The 5,180-nt window shown below is 48.1% G+C and overlaps 1 long non-coding RNA gene across 1 annotated transcript; it reads left to right on the forward strand.

The window, feature by feature from the left end:
- The first annotated feature begins 844 nt into the window (after positions 1-844).
- On the forward strand, positions 845-4,257 carry LOC140901089 (uncharacterized). Its single transcript, XR_012155768.1, has 2 exons — positions 845-1,987; positions 2,953-4,257. It is a non-coding gene; the product is annotated as an uncharacterized LOC140901089 (long non-coding RNA).
- Positions 4,258-5,180: the final 923 nt, after the last annotated feature.

Here is a 5,180-nt window from a genome sequence, read left to right on the forward strand (position 1 = left end):
AGCCCCATATTTCCATGACCCTATGGAATAGTCAGTCACTACTAAAATGTTTCTCACATTCTTCCAGTTTACTCCTAGAATCAGGAAATCAATGCACACTAGTTCCACGGACTTGCTGCTGGTGATATTTTCTAGATGCACAATGCACTCATATCTCCTATTTCTTGCCATCCAGGGCCAGTAGAGCTGGCTCTGAAAGAGTTCCAGGGGTCTCTCCATCCCCAAATGTTTGAAATCCTCCTGCAGGGCTCTCATGGCAGCACTAGTTGATTGTGTAGAGGGTCTGCCATGATTCAGTGGAACGCTCCCACTAATCAGTTTCAGTCTATTTCATTCTCTGAACAGTAGTTTAGCCTCTGGGGAGGATGGAATAATCACTCCTGGAAGTCCTCTCCTCTTTTTAGCCAGCAGTGTGTCATGGATAGTACTATCCTGCAATTAGACCTCTTGCCAGCCAGCTGCACTGAGCCTAGGCAATGGGGATTGATCCAATAAACTGTATTCACCAAAGCCAACAGAGCACTTTCAGGGGCAGGCCCAAAGTTGCTGCCATACACACTTAAGGGCTTTCCTAGTGTTGTGACTGTTGGCAATTGTGTTGAAAATAGCTTACTCCATATGCAGCCAACTCTGGAGTAGAGCTCAAATGGTTTAGAACATAGGCGCCGTTGGGGCACGCTGGGGGGAGGGAGCAGAACTGGGTGGGAAGAGGCGGAGCGGGAAAAGGCAGGGTGGGAGCTTGGGGGAAGGGATGGGGGGGCTGGGCCTGTGGTGGAGCGGGGGCCAGAAGAGGCGGGACAGAGATGGGGATTTGGGGGAAGGGGTGGGGGTGGGGGCAGGGGCAGGGCCTGGAATGGAGCCTAGAGGAAGCCGCTGCCTATGGTTTAGAAAATTTTTCTGCATTAGCAGCACCAGGGGCAGTTAGTGATGCAAATTTGGATTCATCTGGGCAAGGGGTTCCTCAGATACTGCCTTCCCCCATAAGAAGCTGAGTTTAATATTCCTATTGTTCTAAAACCCATGCAAAATGGGGAGAGTGTCTTTAAAACTGGTGTGCCACAAAAGGGGCTGGGGTATAGTTAGTGGTGCAAATTTAGGATTGTTTGTTCAAGGGGTTCCTGAGATACAGGTCCCCCCGAAAGAGCTGTATATAAAATGTTCAGATTATTTTAAGTTTTGGGATGCAGAACTTGAGAAAAAAAATAAGGGAGCCCCTTCTTAAATTTGTATCTGTAGACTGCAGCTGAGCTCAGCTATTGAATGGTATGAAGGACAAGGTTTAGAAATATTTCAGAAATTATTGCTTTTATTAAAGCTTTATCATTGCTACTTATAGAAAGTTTGCAACACTGAACGCCATTGGTGGTGGTGGACAGTACTCCCGCCTGGTCTAGACTACAGTTAGGTCAATTCAAGGCAGCTTACATTGACCTAACTCTGTAAACAATTACACTAAAATATCACTCCTGCCTATGTAACGTGCCTGCTACGCTGACTTAGTAACTTCACCTCTGCATGAGGAGTAGCACTTTGCTTTGCCATAACTATGTCACACTGTGTCGGTGTAGACACTGTGTTACTTAGTTCAACTTTAGTGGCCTTCAGGAGGTGTCCCCCAATGGCCCATCATGACCACTTGAACTCTGCTGCCTGGTGGCCAGATATACCCACACCCCTTTTTTTTGAAATTCCATTTCCTGTTTGTTCAGTGTGGAGAGCTCACCTAGCAACTGCCCAGCTGACCATGCCAGCTCCACGCTGCGGACATGCTCCTGCCTGTAGGAGGCAGGTGGTGATGGATCTCCTTCCTGGATCTGTGGGGAGAAGAGGCTATGCAGGCACAGCTCCAATCCAACCACAGAAGTGTCGATATATATGAGATCACTCGGAGCATGGGGGAGAAGAGCTACAAGAGGGACCTGCTGTGTGAAAGGCAAGGAGCTGTGGCAGGCATACCAGAAGAGAAGGGAGGCTAATGGCCATTCTGGTATGGAGCTGCAGACATGCTGCTTTTACAAAGAGCTGCATGCCATCCTTAGCGGAGCCCCCACCACCACCCCCAAGAATCCTATCGAGGCCCATGGAGTGAACAGTGAGGAGGAGGTGTTGGATGAGGAAGAGAGGGAGTACAGGGGACAGGTGACCGGGGGATACTGTGGGTGCAGCAAGCCAGGACCTGTGTTTGACTCCAGAGCAGTCGAGCCAGTCCCTACAGTCCAACACAGGCGAGCCTGATGCAGGAGAGGGAAGATAGAGTTTGATATTGCAGGGACACATCTGTTCATTTACATGCAAGAAGAAGTAGTGAAATAGCCAATAGAGATAGAGCTGCTGTCTGTTTCTCATTCCCCTGTACAGTGAGGCAGAGGGGGCCCTGCAGAACAACTTGTTTATATGCACCAGGATGTCCCGTGAATCCTTCATAAAGATCTCATTGAAACTTTCCTGGAGATAGTCTGCAATCCTCTGCCAAAGGTTTCTGGGAAGGGCTGCCTTATTTCTTCTGCCGTGGTAGGACACTTTCCCACGCCACGCAGCAATTTCTTCAGCAGGCACCATTGCAGCACACAGGCTAGCAGCATACAGACCTGGTCTGCAGCCTGACACATGCAGGAGCTGTTCCCTTTTAGCCTCCGTTACCTTCAGGAGTGAGTTATCAGATAAAATCTGTGGAAAACGGTGCCAGTATTCAGTTCAGTTGCCCTTTTCCACATACACTCATGCCCATGAGCTACCCCCTATTATTGTCCCAACTTCCCCCTTCCCCCCCCCACCCCCCCAGGCTGTACTAACCATGGCTGGGACTGTTGTGCTCTATGAATCCCAAGGAGAAGTGAGAATGTAGTGCTTGTAACTTGTGTGGATCAAGGGGAGGGAGTTCAGTATACCAAGCTTCTATTTATCTTGTGAATGTGCTCTCAATAGTACCTCAGTGCTATGTATCTTTTACAGCTGGAAATGTGGCCTTGAGGATCTCTCTATCTACACCAGCAGAGCGGCTCAGCCAGATGAGGAGAAGGAAGAGGATGTACCTCTACAGGCTGGGGACTGACTGCTAAGCAGCAGTTCTGCAGAAAAGGACTTGGGATTACAGTGGATGAGAAGCTGGATAAGAGTCAGCAGTGTGCCCTTGTTGCCAGGAAGGCTAATGGCATATTGGGCTGCATTAGTAGGAGTATTGCCAGCAGATCAAGGATAGTGATTATTTCCCTCTATTCAGCACTGGTGAGGCCACATCGGAGTATTGTGTCCAGTTTTGGGCCCCCCACTACAGAAAGGATGTGGACAAATTGGAGAGAGTCCAGCAGAGGGCAACGAGAATTATCAGGGGACTGGGGCACATGATTTATGAGAGGAGGCTGAGGGAACTGGGCTTGTTTAGTCTGCAGAAGAGAAGAGTAAGGGGGAATTTGATAGCAGCCTTCAACTACATGAAGTGGGGTTCCAAAGAGGATGGAGCTCGGCTGTTCTCAGTGGTGGCAGATGACAGAACAAGGAGCAATGGTCTCAAGTTGCAGTGGGGGAGGTTTAGGTTGGATATTAGGAAACACTATTTCACAAGGTGGGTGGTGAAGCACTGGAATGGGTTACCTAGGGAGGTGGTGAAATCTCCATCCTTAGGTGTTTTTAAGGTCAGGCTTGACAAAGCCCTGGCTGGGATGATTTAGTTGGTGTTGGTCCTGCTTTGAGCAGGGGGTTGGACTAGATGACTTGAGGTCTCTTCCAACCCTAATCTTCTATGATTCTATGTGGAATGACATGTTCCAAGAGATCCTGCAAGCCTCTGCGGCTTCAAATACAGAGCACAGGGCTTGGAGGATTACCCTCGTAGGCAGAATGGACAGGGATAATGTGGACAGGCAAAAAGCACAGGAAAAGGAGAGACATGCAGCGGGAGATGATAGCACTTCTCCAGCTGCAAACAGACATGCTGGAGACTCTTGTTGAACTTCAGGTTCAACAGACTTGTGCTCCTCTCCCTCTTCAGCCCCTAGAGAACAGCATTCTGGCACCTCCCTACACCCCACCACCACACATTCCACATTATGTCCAGGGCCACTGCACTACCCATACCGCTCCACCCTGGGGGAGAGTACAGACAATCACAATTGTGCATACCTGTGAGAGACACGGTTGGTGAATGTTTGTAAAATAGAAATGACTGTTCTTTCCTTTTCAAAGATTATTTTCTTTGTATTTATAAAATTTCATTCAGTTCTAAATATGTCTGTTTGGAATAAAAGTCTATTTATAGAAGCTTAATTCATCTTTATTAGTTCACAACATATGCTGGCTGGGTCTGACATCATTCACAGATAATGGCTATAGGTGCATTTGTAATGTCATATTACTATACGCACACAAGGTTCATACCAGAGTGCAAAAAAAAACCCAAGGCCAGGCAGAGCATTCTATGGCAACACACATTACTGTGGCTCACTATTAAAATGGTCTTTCAAAGCCTCCCTGAGCTGTATAGCTCCACATTGAGCTCTTCTTATAGGCCTGGTATCCGGCTGCTCAAAATCAGCAGACAGCCGTTCCACCTCCACCCCACTGGAAACTTTTCCGCATTTGCTTCACAATATTATGAAGCAGGCTGCTATAACCATGGAGATATTTTTTCCACTGAGGTCTAATCTCATGAGTAGATAGCGCCAGCGGCCTTTCAACTGGCCAAAGGCACATTCAACTGTCATTCTGCACTAGCTGAGCTTGGAATAGAAGTGCTCCTTGCTACTGTCAAGTTGGCTGGTGTATGGCTTCATGAGCCATGGGACTAAGGTGTAGGCTCAGTCTCCCAGGATCACTATTGGCATTTCAACATCCCCAATGGTAATCATATGGTCTGGAAAGAAAAGTCCCTGCTTGCAGATTTCTGAACAGCCTTGTGTTCTTAAAGATGCATGCGTCATGCACCTTTCCTGACCATCCCGTGCTGATGTCAGTAAAATGTCCCCAGTAATCCACCAGTATTTGTGGATCTGCAGCCACTGTTTGTCATCCCATGACCTGCATAACGATACAATTCCACCAGTCCGTGCTTGTTTCTAGAGCTTAGTACTGGAGCTCCACTGTCTGCAGCTGCCCTGTGAATGCCAACAACACCCTTGAATTGTTTCTCTCTATATCCAAGCCTCCAAGGAATTGTCGTGTTCCCTGCAGCTCCTTTGGCAGCT

This window comes from Lepidochelys kempii, chromosome 20 (genome assembly GCF_965140285.1).
Source record: "Lepidochelys kempii isolate rLepKem1 chromosome 20, rLepKem1.hap1, whole genome shotgun sequence".
NCBI classification, from domain to species: domain Eukaryota; kingdom Metazoa; phylum Chordata; order Testudines; family Cheloniidae; genus Lepidochelys; species Lepidochelys kempii.